Here is an 18356-nt window from a genome sequence, read left to right on the forward strand (position 1 = left end):
CATTTATGATAAAAACATCCTAAAGATTGATTCTATACTTAGTTTGACAAGTTTCTTCGACCTGTAATATAACCTTTTGAACTTTTCGTCCTACTGGACCTGAACACGCTTTTGGATATGTTCACTAAACGCGCAAACAAAAGGAGGTGTTTGGACATAAATTATTAACTTTATCAAACAAATCAAACATTTATTGTGGAACTGGGATTCCTGGGAGTGCATTCTGATGAAGATCATCAAAGGTAAGTGAATATTTATAATGCCATTTTTGACTAATGTTGACTGCGCAACATGGCGGATATTTATTTTGGCTGGTTTGGGCTCTGAGTGCCATACTCAGATTATGCTTTTTCCGTAAAGTTTTTTTGAAATCTGACACAGCGGTTGCATTAAGGAGTATCTAAAGTTCCATGCATAACACTTGAATTTTCATCAACATTTATAATGAGTATTTCTGTGAATTCATGTGGCTCTCTGCACAATCACCGCATGTTTTAGAACTACTGAACGTAATGCGCCAATGTAAAATGAGATTTTTTGATATAAATATGAACTTTATAAAACAAAACATACATGTATTGTGTAACATGAACTCCTATGAGTGTCATCTGATGAAGATCATCAAAGGTTAGTGATTAATTTTATATCTATTTGTGCTTTTTGTGACTCCTCTCTTTGGCTGGAAAAATGGCTGTGTTTTTCTGTGACTTGGTGGTGACCTAACATAATCGTTTGTGGAGCTTTCACTGTCAAGCATTTTTTAAATCAGATACTGTGGCTGGATTAACGAGAATGTTATCTTTAGAATTGTGTAAAATACTTGTATGTTTGAGAAATTAGATTTATGAGCTTTCTGTTGATTTGTATTTGGCGCCCTGCAATTTCATTGGCTGTTGGCGAGCGGAACCCCAGTCCTAGACAGGTTAAAGCTTGATCAGAAATGGGTCTTCCAAATGGACACTGACCCCAAGCATACTTCCAAAGTTGTGGCAAAATGGCTTAAGGACAACAAAGTCAAGGTATTGGAGTGGCCATCACAAAGCCCTGACCGGAATCCTATAATGTGTAGGGAGAACTGAAAAAGCGTGTGCTAGCAAGGAGGCCTGCAGGAAGGGTACCACGTGAGGGAGGAGGATGTCAAAATTCAATCAATCAACTTATTGTGGGAAGCTTGTGGAAGGCTACCCGAAACGTTTGAGCCAAATTAAACAATTTAAAGGCAATGCTACCAAATACCAATTGAGTGTATGTATACTTCTGACCCACTGGGAATGTGGTGAAAGAAATAAAAGCTGAAATAAATCATTCTCTCTACTAATTATTCTGACATTTCACATCCTTAAAATAAAGTGGTGATCCTAACTGACCTAAGACAATTTTTACCAGGATTAAATGTCAGGAATTGTGAAAAACTGAGTTCAAATGTATTTAGCTAAGGTGTTTGTAAACTTCCGACTTCAACTGTATTGTGGCGAAATCCTGCACGGAGCCTTCACCGTGCGCTGCCACTTTAAGAGCACATCAGCAGTAAGGAAGGAGGAAATAAAGACAGCTCTTTTAGCTCTTTGGGGAGGAGCTCTTGGTTGGCGCGGCAGTTTGATTGTGTGTGCTATGCTGCAGATGCCCTTGTTTATTTTCAGCGTGTGTAGTTTATAAAGTATTTAACTCAATCATCGGTGTGACCGCTCTAGGTCGTGGTTGTTATCATTTGGGACCACACCGGTTATGGATCGCATGGGTTAGTAGCAACATTGATGCGAAGCTTTGACATACAAACCAACAAAACATCAGATGGTCAGACAGTACACCGGCAAGCCTCCTTTGTTGTCTGTGAACACCCCCCAAATTCATACCCTCTGCACTCCTCCACTGGAAGATAATTCAGATTGTTGCAAATCCTCTGACTGGGTTCTTTCTTGTAAATTGTTTCTATGAAGTTGCTGTTCAATTGCGCTGCCATTATTATTATTATTATTATTATAATATGAGGTATTCTGGTGGGGTTACCCCTGTGCTGTGATGTGGGTTTTATAGGGTGTGTAATTCCCTTTTCTCTCCACTGGCTATCTGGTAAACAGGCTACACTCTGGGCAGTCTCTTCTGCTGATGTGTGTGGGTCTGTTAGTGGTACTCCGCCTATTCTACTCTTTTCCTTTCGGCATAGTTAATACCTGCCTGGCGCCTGAACAAAATTTGTATCTTTACCCCTCTCTAATAAATACCGCTACAGTATATTATGTCTGTTTTAACACATTTTAAAACAGACACATATTACACAAGTGCTTCTGAAATTATTATTGAAACAAAAACCTGATGTCTGAGAGTCAAGAGAAACCTTAGCTTTTTCATTTTTTTTCTTTCTCTTTTTTGCCAGGCCATCCAGCCACTTTGTGCTCCAGTAGTACATGCAATCAGCTAACTCATTTCTTCAAGGTGTGGGGCGTGGTCTTTGCCTGGAAAGAGATACTCTGTTAGTCCCTTATAAACACACTCACAAATGTCTCACTCCAAGGTGTCTGCCTCTCTCTCTCTCTCCCTCTGCCAGATTCAGCTAAGCACCAGCACTAAGAGAGAAAGAGAGCGGGAGAGATGGACAGAGGGGAGAGAGCAAGCGAGAGAGAGACAGAGAGCTCCGAGAGAGCTGAGAGAGGTCAAGCATTAGAGGGAGAGAGCTGAGAGAGCAAGCAAGAGAGGGAAAGAGCTGAGAGAGAGCAAGCTAGAAAGGGAGAGAGCTGAGAGAGAGGATAAGAGAGTAAGCAAGAGAGTGCGTACTGTATACTTACTACAGGATGCGCTGCCTTATCTATTCCCACGTCTGTATGCGTGTGAACCGAAGCAAGGAGTGAGCATTGGGAGTATTTTCTGCTTCTCCTTTCAGCCAGAGTGAGCATTGGGAGTATTTTCTGCTTCTCCTTTCAGCCAGAGTGAGCATTTGGGAGTATTTTCTGCTTCTCCTTTCAGCCAGAGTGAGCATTGGGAGTATTTCCTGCTTCTCCTTTCAGCCAGGTGTTTTTCGGGGTTGAACATTTCAATAGGAATGTCAGCTACAGTGTTGGCATGAAATGAAATGTAAAAAGGCTTTGAGTCTGTCTTGGAGGTGGAACAGAGCTTGGAAACATAGGAGAGTGAACTGGATTTCATGGACTGAATTGGATTCTACGCAGCAAGAGGAACGCTGTCAGACTGGAGTTACAATTAAGACTTAAAGTAAGTTCTAATCGTCTCTCTTTCTTCATTGATGCCTCCTTTGTCCAAGTCCTTTATCACTTGGAGATGCTAGTGGTTAATCTAGTCAGTCTTTCAGTCTTGTGTTCATTGATGGGAGTGAGCTATAGTGTGTTGTCTCACAGTAAAGAGGGACACAACCATGTACAGGTGCTGAACTCCTCCGTGTCTTCTGTGTTATTTTGTTGCCGTCACCAAAGGACATGTTGAAGACAAAAATATTATGTGTCATGGGTCTACAGTTAGCATCCTGAGTGTCATGTTCTAAACAGAAGAAACTATTTCCCTACTGAAAATGTAGATTTTTCTTCTAAATATTGTGTTTCTTTGTAATAACACTGCAAACACATTTAGAGCTAAACTTGTTTAAAATGCATTTTCAGTTTCAGCAAGTTTATTGCAAATAGATTGAAAATATAGATTTTGTGTTTTTAACAAACTCAGCAAAAAAAATAAATGTCCCTTTTTTCAGGACCGTGTCTTTCAAAGACAATTCGTAAAAATCAAATAACTTCACAGATCTTGATTTTAAAGGGTTTAAACACTGTTTCCCATATAATTAATGAACATGCACCTGTGGAACTGTCTTTAAGACACTAACAGTGTCCCAGACGTGCTCAATGGGGTAGGCAATTAAGGTCACAGTAAAGAAAACTTAGGACACCATTGAGGCCTTTCTACTGGCTCTGAAAAACACCAAAAGAAAGATGGCCAGGGTCCCTGCTCATCTGTGTGAACGCGCCTTAGGCATGCGGCAGGGGCGGCAGCGTAGCCTAGTGGTTAGAGCGTTGGACTAGTAACCGGAAGGTTGCGAGTTCAAACCCCCGAGCTGACAAGGTACAAATCTGTCATTCTGCCCCTGAACAGGCAGTTAACCCACTGTTCCCAGGCCGTCATTGAAAATAAGAATGTGTTCTTAACTGACTTGCCTGGTTAAATAAAGGTTAAAAAAATAAAATAAAATTTAAAAAAATATTTAAAAATGCTGCAAGGAAGCATGAGGCCTGCAGATGTGGCCAGGGCAATAAATTGCTATGTCCGTACTGTGAGACACCTAAGACAGCGCTACGGACAGCTGATCGTCCTCGCTGTGGCAAACCACATGTAACAACACCTGCACAGGATTGGTACATCCGAACAACACACCTGTGGGACATGTGGCGACAACAACTGCCCAACATGGCGACAACAACTGCCCGAGTTACACCAGGAACGCACAATCCCTCATCAGTGCTCAGACCGTCCGCAAAAAGGCTGAAAGAGGCTGGACTGAGGGCTTGTAGGCCTGTTGTAAGGCAGGTCCTCACCAGACATCACAGGCAACAACGTCGCCTATGGACCAGACAGGACTGGCAAAAAGTGCCCTTCACTGACGAGAGGCGGTTTTGTCTCACCACGGGTGATGGTTGGATTCGTGTTTATCGTCGAAGGAATGAGCGTTACACCGAGGCCTGTACTCTGGAGCGGGATCGATTTGGAGGTGGAGGGCCCGTCATAGTCTGGGGCGGTGTGTCACAGCATCATTGGACTGAGCTTGTTGTCATTGCAGGCAATCTCAATGCTGTGCGTTACCGGGAAGACATCCTCCTCCCTCACGTGGTACCCTTCCTGCAGGCTCATCCTGACATGACCCTCCAGCATGACAATGCCACCAGCTATACTGCTCGGTCTGTGCGTGATTTCCTGCAAGACAGGAATGTCAGTGTTCTGCCATTGCCAGAGAAGAGCCCGGATCTCAATCCCATTGAGCACGTCTGGGACCTGTTGGATCGGAGGGTGAGGGCTAGGGCCGCCCCCCACCCCCCCAGAAATGTCTGGGAACTTGCAGGTGCCTTGGTGGAAGAGTGGGGTAACATCTCACAGCAAGAACTGGCAAATGGTGGCCACACCAGATACCGACTGTTACTTTTGATTTGGATCCCCCCCTTTGTTCAGGGATACATTATTCCATTTATGTTAGTCATATGTCTGTGGAACTTGTTCAGTTTGTCTCAGTTGTTGAATCTGGTTGTGTTCATACAAATATTTACATGTTAACTTTGCTAAAACCAAAAATCTAAAATTTGGACTCATCAGACCAAAGGACAGATTTCCACCAGTCTAATGTCCGTTGCTCATGTTTCTTGGCCCAAGCAAGTCTCTTCTTTTTATTGATGTCCTTTAGTAGTGGTTTCTTCGCCGCAATTTGACCACGAAGGCCTGATTCACGCAGTCTTCTCTGAACAGATGTTGAGATATGTCTGTTACTTGAACTGTGTGAAGCATTTATTTGTGCTGTAATCTGAGGTGCAGTTAACTCTAATGAACTTATCCTCTGCAGCAGAGGTAACTCTGGGTCTTCCTTTCCAATGGCGGTCCTCATGAGAGCCAGTTTCATCATAGCGCTTGATGTTTTTTGCAACCTCACTTGAAGAAACATTCAAAGTTCTTTAAATTTTCCCCATTGACTGAACCTCATGTCTTAAAGTAATGATGGACTGTCATTTTTCTTTGCTTAATTGAGCTGTTCTTGTCATAATTTGAACTTGGTCATTTACCAAATAGGGCTATCTTCTGTATACCACCCATAACCTGTCACAACACAACGGAATTGATTATGAACTTTATCGAACAAATCAAACATTTATTGTGGGACTGGGATTCCTGGGAGTGCATTCTGATGAAGATCATCAAAGGTAAGTTAATATTTATAATGCTATTTCTGACTAATATTGACTCCAACATGGCGTATATCTGTTTGGCTTGATTTGTCGTCTGAGTGCCGTACTCAGATTATGCTTTTTCCGTAAAGTTTTTTTGAAATCTGACACAGCGGTTGCATTAAGGAGAAGTTTATCTAAAGTTCCTTGTATAATAGTTGTATCTATTATCAATGTTTATTATGAGTATTTCTGTGAATTCATGTGGCTCTCTGCAAAATCACTGCATGTTTGTGGAGCTTTCGCTGTAAAGCCTTTTTGGAATCAGACACTGTGGCTGGATTAACGAGAATTGTATCTTTAAAATTGTGCCTAATACTTGTATGTTTGAGAAATTTGATTTATGAGATTTCTGTTTTGAATTTGGCACCCTGCAATTTCATTGGCTGTTGGCGAGGGGTTCCACTCCCAGACAGATTAATTGAAATGCATTCCAGGTGACTAGCTCATGAAGCTGGTTGCGAGCACGCCATGAGTGTGCAAAGCTTTCATCAAGGCAAGTGGTGGATACTTTGAAGAATTTCAAATATAAATTATATTTTGATTTGTTTTAAAACTTTTTTGGTTACTACATGATTCCATATGTGTTTTGTCATAAGTTAGCTTCGTAGAAACACAGCCCGGGCCCTTAGTCAGTTAATAAGGTCTATCAGTTTATTTAAGTTCCTAACTGCGGATGGAATGGAATTGTTATGTTTTTCCTTCCCCAGTCAATTTTAAACTTTCTGTGGACCTTTTGTTAAGATGGATGAACATTATTTAAACCGAGCATCCATTTTCGTAAGGAACATCATAAGCCCTACAATCCTACATGCAAACGGAATGGTCTTTCTTGTTCAGGTGTTCCAGAAGCAGTTATCAGAATTTTGTATTGGTGTCAATCCTCTGTAAACTCTGTCTACTACACTCTTTGTAAAAAAGTTGCTAAGTAGAACCATATTGGGTTCTTCAGCTTGTCTCCATAGGGGAACCCTTATTGGTGCTAGGTAGAACACTTTGCAGGTTGAATCTTTTTATAGTCACTTGTTTTGTAAATAAGAATATAATGTTTCTGAACAATTCTACATTAAAGTGGATGCTATCATGATTAGAGATAATCATAAATGAATTACGAGTTAGAAAGTTAGAGGCACAAAGATCGTACCCCTGTTACCAATAACAGGGGAAGTAACATTGGGGGGTATGATATGTATGCCTCTAACTTTCTCAACTTTTTCACTTTCTCATTATTCACAATTCATTCATGATTATCCGTAATCATGGTAGCAATAACAAATACAATTAAAAAGCTTATTCAGATTCAGAAAGGATCTATGTAGAATCCTTCTTGCCTTCCAAAGAATCATCAAAGACCACTTTCTATCAAACAGTTCTTAGGATGAAAAAGCCTCTTTTGCCTTACAAAGAACGCTTGTCTTCCAAAAAGGGTTCTTCAGATGAAAACGGTTCTTGGTAGAAACCTTTCCCTCCGCAAGAATCTCCATTGAAAGTGCTTTTTAGTCCAGGACTAGGCTTAATCTGTGTCCAGGAAACCTCCCCATAGTGTTTTTGTCATAGGCCTAACTAATGTATAGGCCAACATGCCATTGCACCAATGCTGGAGGGGTCTCAGAGTAATAGACTTGATAATGATATTCATTATCTGGTGTTCATTTGCAATGTCAACAAAAAGCAAAGCCAACAGATAATACATCATAAAGGGCTATTGGTAATGTAGCCGCAGGTAGTCCCTTTTTAAATCAACATAATTTACTGACAGCCAGCACAGTCACATTAAGATCATCATATATGCGCATATGCAAACAGCAATGATCTAATATTTAAATATGCATTGACCTTAATCAGAGCCGAGGTTTGATGAACAGAAACTATATTCTTTCCCACAAACACGTGTTCCCATATCTCCTCGTGCAAAAACTGTGTTTTAATGGAAGGTAAAATTCTTTTGGAGGATAAGAAACTAGAACTTGGTTACGCTATTGCTTTAGATTAGAAGCATCATGGACTTTCTAAACTCCTTCTCTCCAGGCTATTGTAAGGCTACTGTACAATGAGCTATTGATGTGTGTTCAAAACAAGTGCTTTTGATTCTGTTCTACTGAGGTAGTGCTGCCTGAAGTTCAAAGCCATCTTTCTGAGGATTATCAGAGAGGTATCTCTAGCCTTAAGCAGAGGGAATTCTGCATAAGCAATACACAGAGCAAGGGTTGTGCTTAGCTACTTTTGTTACTACCACAGTAGCAAGTAGACTCTTAAATCTCTCTTTCTCTCACTCTCGCTCTCTCACCATCTTTCTCTGTGTAGTTTTTCACAGCCAAAACACTAATGGAATCCAACTGCATAAATCTATATTTAATTTGTGTTATCTACGTTAACCTGCCTTAAAACCACTGAGCAAATTTATAAGAAGTGACTACTATAAGTAAGGAAGTGCTCCTTATTTTGTCCTTCTCTCTTGTATTGGTTTTATTTTCCCAGTTAAAACACATTAAGTCTAGTCTTGGATTGAAACACACTAACCAGTTATCCTTCAATGTCAGAAAGAAACGTTCAACTGCAGGGGCTTCTGAACCCAATTTAATCCCCTGTCAGAGACTGACAGGTTCCATGCTATGTTTACATTTATAGGAACTCTCCTGTGACTGTAATCTCTACACAGCAAGAGAGAGGCAGTACTGCATGCTGTGGATTAAAAACATGGGCTATGAAATGTCTACATACTCTTTATGTATTAGGGTTTTGTTGTACAGTTTACTGTAGGCAATCTGTAGGTATGTAATCATTCATCCCATATCCAACCATCACTAATCTCATCACGTCCATGGCAAGACATGTGACACTCCTTGTGTAAGATCTCATTTAATTGATTGTGTGTGACATGGGTTTGTCTCCTTCTTTCACACATTTCACTCATATTCTGTCTCATATTCAGGTTCTGAGACATGGGATAGACGCAAAGCTAGTGATCTTTGATGGATTGTTCCATATGAATTAACTTCTGTATGTACAGTCCCTTCGGAAAGTATTCAGACCTCTTCACTTTTCCACATTTTGTTATGTTACAGCCTTATTCTAAAATTGATTAAATAAAATAAAAAATCCTCAGCAATCTACAACACACAATACCCCATAATGACAAAGTGAAAACAGGTTTTTAGAAATGTTGGCAAATTACTTAAACATACCTTATTTATATAAATATTTAGACCCTTTGCTATGAGACTCGAAATTGAGCTCAGGTGCATCCTGTTTCCATTAACCATCCTTGAAAGATTTCTACAACTTGATTGGTGTCCACCTGTGGTAAATTCAATTGATTGGACATGATTTGGAAAGGCAAACACCTGTCTATATAAGGTCCCAAAATTGACCGTGCATGTCAGAGCAAAAACAAAAACATGAGGTCGAAGGAATTGTCTGTGGCTCTCTGAGACAGGTTTGTGTTGAGGCGCAGATCTGAAGAAGCGTTCCAAAAAAAATCTGCAGCATTGAAAGTTCTCAAGAAAACAGTGGCCTCCATCATTCTGAAATGGAAGAAGTTTGGAACCACCAAGACTCTTTCTAGAGCTGGCCAAACTGAGCAATCGGGGCAGAAGGGCTTTGGTGAGGGAGATGGCCAAGAACCCAATGGTCACTGACAGAAATCTAGAGTTTCTCTGTGGAGATGGGAGAACCTTCCAGAAGGACAACCATCTCTGCAGCACTCCACCAATCAAGCCTTTATGGTTGACTGGCCATAAGGAAGCTACTCCTTACGATAGCCCGCTTGGAGTTTGCCAAAAGGCACCTAAAGACTCTCAGACCATGAGAAACAAGATTCTCTGGTCTGATGAAACCAAAATCTTTGGCCTGAATGCCACGCGTTACATCTGGAGGAAACCTGGCACCATCCCTACGGTGAAGCATGGTGGTGGCAGCATCATGCTGTGAGGGTGTTTTTCGGTGGTAGGGACTGGGAGACTAGTCAGGATCGAGGCACAGATGAACAGAGCAAAGTACAGAGATTCTTGGTGAAAACCTGTTCCAGAGCTCTCAGGACCTCAGACTGGGGCGACGGTTCACCTTCCAACAGAACAACGACCCTAAGCACACAGCCAAGACAATGCAGAAGTGGCTTCGGTACAAGTGTCTGAATGTCCTTGAGTGGCCCAGCCAGAGCCCAGACTTGAACCCGATTTGAACAAGGCCCTTCTACCCCGATTGCTCAGTTTGACCAAGCTCTACGGACAGTTCCTTCGACCTCTTGGCTTGTTTTTTTGCTCTGACATGCACTGTCAACTATGGAACCTTAAATAGACAAGTGTGTGTGTGCCTTTCCAAATCATGTCTAATCAATTGAATTTACCACAGGCGGACTCCAATCAAGTTGCAGAAACATCTCAAGGATGATCAACGGAAACAGGATGCACCTGAGCTCAATTTCGAGTCGCATAGCAAAGGGTCTGAATACAGTAAATAAGGTGGTTTTGTTTTTTATTCTTTATAAATTTGCAAACGTTTTTGAACCGGTTTTTCGGTCATTAAGTAAATTGTCAAACTTGTGTGTGTCAAACTTATTCCGCGGAGGGCCAAGTGTCTGCAGGTTTTTGCTCCTCCTTTGTACTTGTTTGATGAATTAAGGAAACTAATTAGTCAAATACTCCCCTCACCTGGTTTTCACCTGTTTTTTTATAATTAAAGATACACTGGTTCTTAATTGCAACCGCTGTGTCAGATTTTTTTTAAACGTTAAGAAAAAAGCATACCATGCAATAATCTGACGTAAACTAAGACGTAAATATATTTCTCCGCCATGTTTCAACAGAAATACGAAATTACATCATAAATATTCCCTTACCTTTGATGATCTTCGGAAGGCCATAATGCCAGAAGACCTCCTGGAAGAGTGCCTCAGTGACCTGGAGAGCAGTAGGAGACCAGGAAGAGGGATTAAACAACATGACTTGGAAAATCTATCCACTACCACGGTGACACCATCAGAAGGGGGAAGATCAGTAACAAAGTCAATGGACAGATGGGACCAAGGTTGCTGAGGCATGGGAAATGGCAGGAGCTTCCCTGCTGGATGGAGCAATCTGGGGGGACTTGTTTTGAGCACACACGGAACAGGAGTTGACATACCGCATGACATCCTGCACCAAGGTGGGCCACCAGTATTTCTCAGTGATGGAATGGATGGTGCGAGAAATACCTGGATGTCCAGCAACGACAGCTGTGTGTGCCCAGGTCAGCAGTCGATCCCTTATCTTTGTGGGAATGTAGATGCGTGTGCGAGGACAATTCCGGGGTGCGGGCTCCCTCTCTAGGACCTGGCGGATGTCCACAGCTACGTCCAAAACCACTGGACCCATGACTCGGGAGGACGGTATTATGGGTGCCCTCTGGAAGGGCGATATGTCAGCGTGAAGTCGAACCTGGTGAAGAAGAGGGCCCACCTGGCTTGGCGCGGATTCAGTCTCCTAACTGTCCATATGTACTCAAGGTTCTGATGGTCGGTGAGGGTGACGAATGGTTCCTTGGCACCCTCCAGCCAGTGTCTCCACTCCTCTAATGCCAAATTCACCGCCAAGAGCTTCCTTATCGCCGACGTCGTAATTCCTCTCTGCGGGGGGCCATTTCTTGCAGAAGAAAACATAGGATACAATTTCAGTGTCACTGTCTTCGTGACAAAACTGCCCCTACACCCACCTCCGATGCGTCTACCTCAACCACAAAAGTTTGCGTGTTTTAACAAGTGGCGGAGGTAAAACGCTCCTTGAAGATGAAAGGCCTCGTCGGCTTTTGGAGACAGACCAAACCAACCTACGAGGCCCACCCTTGAGGAGGCAGGTGAGGGGCGGTGATGGCACTGAAGATCCTGAAGAAGCAGCGGTAAAAGTTGGAAAAACCCAAAAACCGTTGTAACCTCTTGATGGTGGATGGGACTGGCCATGACCTTACCGCATCTACATTCTTCTCCTCCATCCTCACTCCCTGCGGGCTGATTTGGTAACCGAGGAAGGAGACAGCCCTCTAGTGGAATTGGCACTTCTCCGCCTTGACGAACAGGGGATTAGCCAAGAGGCATTCCAGTACTGCTCAAACGTGAGTGATGTGATCCTCCAGGTTAGTCGAGAAGATCAGGATGTCGTCAATGTACACAATCCCCTGACGTCCGAGCATGTCCCTGAACATCTCGTTGACGAATGCCTGGAACACTGACAGAGCATTGGCTAAACCAAAGGGAATAACCAAGTACTCGTAGTGACCAGACATCGTGCTGAATGCTGTCTTCCATTCATCCCTCTCCCGGATGCAAATGAGAGTGTAGGCACTCCGCAGGTCCAGTTTGGTGAAGAACCGGGCCCCGCGGAGCTGCTCGATGGCATCAGCGGGAGAGGGTACCGATATTTCGTGGTGATGTCATTGAGTCCGCGATAATCGATACAAGGGCATAATCCTCCCTCCTTCTTGTCCACGAAGAACAAACCAGCTGACGCAGTGGACATGAATCTGTGGATGAGGTGTAGCACAGGAAAACAGGTCAATGGCACAGTCCCAGGGGCAATGAGGAGGGAGACAGGTAACGCGGGTCTTGGAGAATACCTCCCTTAGATCCTGATATTCCTCTGGGATGCTGGGCTGGAGGGCAAACTGAGGACTCTCAACCGGCTTGTACCCACAGGAGACAGGAAAGCAGGTCTTCCGGCATTCAACCAGTCGGTGATTCTCATCCTTGACCATGAGATGTTATGGCGCTGAAGCCAAGGTAGGCCGAGGATGATCTTGTGAACTGGTGCATAGGTGATGAAGAAGGGGATGTTTTCCTGGGGATTGGGCCCCATGGTGAGGGTTAGTGGTTGCGTGATATGTGTGATGTATTCGGCGCATGTGACAAATAAACTTTGATTTGATTTACTGTCTGGAAGGTGAACGCATACTCAGCAGCCATCTGATTCCCCTGCTGTAGCTGAAGCAGACGCTCACCTCCCTCTCTGCCCTCCGCGGGATGATTGAAAATACATTTAAACAGAGCCATGAATCCCTCATAAGACTCAAGCTCCTCTCTCCCAGACGGCCGTAGCACATTCCAATGCCCGCCCAGTCAGCAGAGAAATAACCGTAGCAACCTTAGACCTCTCAGCGGTGGGAGCGCCCATTTGATGTGCGAAATAGAGGAAGCGCTGAAGGAGGAACCCACGGCATTTGGATGGTGTCCCGTCATATTTCTAGGAGGGATAGATTGCATCGCTGACCTGAGCGGGTTGCTGAATGGGCTGGTGTGCTGACTCGTTGGGTAGACTGGCTCTAGAATATCCTCTGTTGAGACATTGTAGACTGCGGAGAACCTTTCCCCTGGCTATCCCCAGTTGAGCCAGCTGATCATGGTGTTGACGAAGGTCACCTTGTTCATTGATCATCTGGGAGATGTCCGGTTGTCCTGCTGCGTCCATATTTTGAGTTGGTAGTCTGTAATGATGGGGTGGTGAGTCGGAAGCAGGTGAAACATTTTAATAAAATAACAAAACCAAGAACACGACACTAACATAAGGCAGAACACTGATACACAAGAGGAATACCAACTGGTGAGTGACCCTGGGAGAGTGACATATAAAAGGGAGGAAACTATGAAGGTAATGGAGTCCAGGTGTGAATCATAGGTGCGCGTAATGATGAGTGCCAGGAGTACGTAATGATGAATCCCAGGAACGGTGGTTAGTAATCTGGCGACATCGCACACCGGAGGGGAGGAGCAGGAGCAGACATGACAGACATCCCCAAGAGGTCAAATATATTGTGAAAACAATAGAGGTCCCAAAACGGAACCTTGAGGAACACCGACATTTACCGTTGATTAGTCAGAGGACAAACCATCCACAGAGACAAACTGATATCTTTCCAACAGATAAGATCAAAACTTGTCCGTGTAGACCAATTTGGGTTTCCAATCTCTCCAAAGGAATGTGGTGATCGATGGTATCAAAAGCAGCCCTAAGGTCTAGGAGCACGAGGACAGATGTAGAGCCTTGGTATGACTCCATTAAAATGTAATTTACCACCTTCACAAGTGCAGTCTCAGTGCTATGATGGGGTCTAAAACCAGACTGAAGTGTTTCATATACATTGTTTGTCTTCAGGAAGGCAGTGAGTTGCTGTGCAATAGCTTTTTCTAAAAATGTTGAGAGGAATGAGAGATTTGATATCGGCCGATAGTTTTTTATATTTTCTGGGTCAAGGTTTGGCTTTTTCAAGAGAGGCGTTTTTATTGCCACTTTTAGTGAGTTTGGTACACATCCGGTGGATAGAGAGGCATTTATTATGTTCAACATAGGAGGGCCAAGTACAGGAAGCAGCTCTTTCAGTAGTTTAGTTGGAATAGGGTCCAGTATGCAGAGTATTAAAAAACTTGAGTGTCTCCCTTGATCCTAGGTCCAGACAGTGTTGTGCAGACTTAGACCACTAACCTTTGGAGAAATACGCAGATTTAAAGATGAGTCCGTAATTTGCTGTCTAATGATCATAATCTTTTCGTCAAAGAAGTTAATGAATTTCACTGCTGAAGTGAAAGCCATCCTCTCTTGGGGAATGCTGCTTTTTAGTTAGCTTTGCAACAATATCAAAAATATATTTTGGATTGTTCTTATTCTCCTCAATTAAGTTGGAAAAATAGGATGATCAAGCTCTTCGATACTGCACTGTACTGTCTTTCCAAGCTAGTCGGAAGACCTCCAGTTTGGTGAAGCGCCATTTCCGTTCCAGTTTTCTGGAAGCTTGCTTCAGGGCTCGGGTATTTTCTGTATACCAGGGAGCTAGTTTGTTAAAACAAATGTTTTTTGTTTTTAGGGGTGCGGCTGCATCTGGAATATTATGCAAGGTTAAATTGAGTTCCTCAGTTAGGTGGTTATCTGATTGTTGTACTTTGACGTCCTTGGGTAGGTGGAGGGAGTCTTGAAGGGCATCTAGGAATCTTTGGGTTGTCTGAGAATTTATAGCACAGCTTTTGATGATCCTTGGATGGGGTCTGAGCAGATTATTTGTTGCGATTGCAAACGTAATAAAACGGTGGTCCGAGGAAAAACATTTAGATCCACAACATTTTATTCCAATGGGACAAAACTAGGTCCAGAGTATGACTGTGACAGTGAGTAGGTCCAGAGACATGTTGGACAAAACCCACTGAGTCGATGATGGCTCTGAAAGCCCTTTGGAGTGTGGACTTGTGTCTGTGGACTTTACCATGTGAATATTAAAGTCACCAAAAATTAGAATATTATCTGCTATGAATACGAGGTCCGATAGGAATTCAAGGAACTCAGTGAGGAACGCTGTATACGTCCCAGGAGACAGTAGCTATAAAAAGTGATTGAATAAGCTGCATAGATTTCTTGACTAGAAAGAAGCTCAATAGACGAAAAGTCTTTTTTTTTCTTTTTTTTTGTAAATTGAAATTTGGTATCGAAATGTTAGCAACACCTCCGCCTTTGCGGGATGCGCAGGGGATATGGTCACTAATGTAACCAGGAGGAGAGGCATCATTTAACACAGTAAATTCATCAGGCTTAAGCCATGTTTTAGTCAGGCCAATCACATCAACATAATGATCAGTGATTAGTTAATTGACTATAACTGCCTTGGAAGTGAGGGATCTGACATTTAGTAGCCCTATTTTGAGATGTAAGATATTACAATCTCTTTCAATAATGACAGGAATAGAGGTCTTTATTCCAGTGAGATTGCTAAGGCGAGCACCGCCATGTTTAGTTTTGCCCAACCTAGATCGAGACACAGACACGGTCTCAATGGGGATAGCTGAGCTGACTACACTGACTGTGCTAGTGGCAGACTCCACTAAGCTGGCAGGCTGGCTGGCTAACAGCCTGCTGCTTGGCCTGCACCCTATTTCATTGTGGAGCTAGGGGAGTTAGAGCCCTGTTCATAGATAAGATGAGAGCATCCCCCCAGCTAGGATGGAGTCCGTCACTCCTCAGAAGGCCAGGCTTGGTCCTGTTTGTGGGTGAGTCCCAGAAAGCGGGCCAATAATCAACAAATTCTATCTTTTGGGAGGGACAGAAAACAGTTTTCAACCAGTGATTTAGTTGTGAGACTCTGCTGTAGTGCTCATCACTCCCCCTAACTGGGAGGGGTCCAGAGACAATTACTCAATGCCGACACATCTTTAGCTGATTTACACGCTGAGGCTATGTTGCGCTTGATGACCTCTGACTGTTCCATCCTAACATCGTTGGTGCCGACATGGATAACAATATCCTTATACTCTCTACACTCGCCTTAGCCAGCACCATCTTCAGATTAGCCTTAACGTCGGTAGCCCTACCCCCTGGTAAACAGCCTATGATCGCTGGATGATTATTTTGAAGTCTAATACTGCGGGTAATGGAGTCGCCAATTACTAGAGTATTCAATTTGTCAGAGCTAATGGTGGGAAGCTTCAGCGTCTCAGACCCCATAACGGGTGGAGGAGAGACCAGAGAAGCCTCGGCCTCTGACTAGTTGCTTAATGGGGAGAACCGGTTGAAAGTTTCTGTCGGCTGAATGAGTGACACCGGTTGACCATTCCTACAGCATTTCCTTCAAGAAGCCATGAGAAAGTTGTCCGGCTGCGGGTACTGTGCGAGGGGATTTATACAACTATCTGTACTTATTTGTGGCACTGACACCGTTTCATCCTTTCCTACACTTAAATTACCCTTGCCTAACGATTGCGTCTGAAGCTGGGCTTGTAGCATGGCTATCTTTACCCTAAGGCGATCTTTCTCCTGTATATTATTGTAATGAGTATGATGGGAGACAGTGTGCTGGTTTCAAGCGCAGGGCGCGGCAGGTGATTATTAGTAAAAGACCACAGGAGGAGGCAGGTAGCTGGGTCCAGGGACAGGGACAGGCAGAAGTTCATACATAGGGACTCCAAAAAGGTAACAGTACAGGCAGGGAAAAGGCTAATAATGTAGCAGGAGATCAGGCAAGAGGTTGACAACAGGAAATCTGATAGGCAAAAGTACTGGCAGGTAATAGGCAAAAAGGCGTTGTTAGTGAGGATGGCCAAAAACTACGATACATGGGAGGACTACTACTGAAATAAACAGCGCTCTGAATAGACCATGTATCAAAACAAATGGAACAATGGAATAGTGCCAAAAGTAAAAACCCCACCCCCATCGTTCACTCCAGGCATGTTCAATCAAACAGTCAAAGTATTTGAAAGAAAACAAATAGGCTACTATTTGAACCCATGTGTGATCACAAATCAGACGTTACTTTTGAAACACAAAGGGAGGAGGAGCAGCAGGAGTTGGGAGCAGAGAGGAACACAACAAGCCGGTACCCAGAACTCCCACTCATTGCCTGGAGCGGTGGTGCCTTTGTTGCCATAGCAACTGTCATTAAGTGTAATAGTGTGGTTTGTATTGGAGTCACAAGGGGGGTTTCAATCAACAAAGACAAGTCGGCTCCTTTGTCTGTCTGTGGCCTCTATCATTTCTTTGTCCTTCAATATACAGTGCTGTAATTAAGTACAGCAAGTTGGTATAAACATCCTCTGTGCCTGTGACTAAAACACTAACTCCTGAAGAATGATGTACAGAAAAAGGCACTTATTATTCATAAGTCAATGAAAAGGGCACATTCCTATCACGCCTCCAATAATAAGGACATCAGTTTGATTAATCATCACGTGGGTTTAGTTTTGTTTGATTTGATATTTTGAAAGACATACTGTATAATATACTGTGTACTATCCAGCGGGGTACAGAACAATCATGTTAATATGGGTTCGGGGACAACACATGCAGTTTTTGTAAAGTCTGCTTCCAACTCGCACTCTCAAACATGTAGATCCCCTGAACGCAGCTCACTTTCCAGCTCACACTCTGAAACACATAGATCCCCTGAACGCAGCTCACTCTCCAGATTCCAATCACCTGAATTCTGATCACCTGTTCACACACCTGTATGTCATTATCACACACTATTTAGTTCAGTTCTTTGCGAGGCATTATTTGTTTTGTGACACACTTCTAGTCAGAGCTCTGGTTTGCCTGTAATTTAAACCTCCCGTATATGATTTTGCCTGCCTCACTAACAACGCCTATTCCCTGCCTGTACCTTAACCTATTGGATTTCCTGTAATCAACCTATTGCCTGATCTCCCAGATGACGTTACTAGCCTTTTCCCTGCCTGTACTGTTGCCTTTTTGGACCCCCTGTGTATGAACTTCTGCCTGCCCCTAGACCCTGCTACTTTTCTCCTCCTGAGGTCCTTTACAAATAAACACCTGCTGCATCCTGCGCTTGAAACCATCTCTTTGTCTCACATCGTGTTCATTACAGTTTTGTGTTAATGCAACTTGTTACATCTGCACCAATTACTTGTGGAATCCATTCCTAGGACCATGTAAATGTCCTCTGTTGAATCAACATCTATTTGCCTCCCTC

The 18356-nt window shown here is 43.3% G+C and overlaps 1 protein-coding gene across 2 annotated transcripts in view; it reads left to right on the top strand.

Moving 5' to 3' along the window:
• Positions 1-2696: 2696 nt before the first annotated feature.
• LOC112228427 (galactosylgalactosylxylosylprotein 3-beta-glucuronosyltransferase 1) overlaps positions 2697-18356 on the top strand; it is a 55427-nt gene continuing 39767 nt past the window's right edge. For both annotated transcript variants that reach the window (XM_024393740.1, XM_024393741.1), the window contains exon 1: positions 2697-3207. The gene's annotated coding sequence lies outside the window, so the exon portion shown is untranslated. The remainder of the gene's footprint in view (positions 3208-18356) is intronic.

Source organism: Oncorhynchus tshawytscha, linkage group LG30 (assembly GCF_018296145.1).
Source record: "Oncorhynchus tshawytscha isolate Ot180627B linkage group LG30, Otsh_v2.0, whole genome shotgun sequence".
Taxonomy (NCBI): Eukaryota; Metazoa; Chordata; class Actinopteri; order Salmoniformes; family Salmonidae; genus Oncorhynchus; species Oncorhynchus tshawytscha.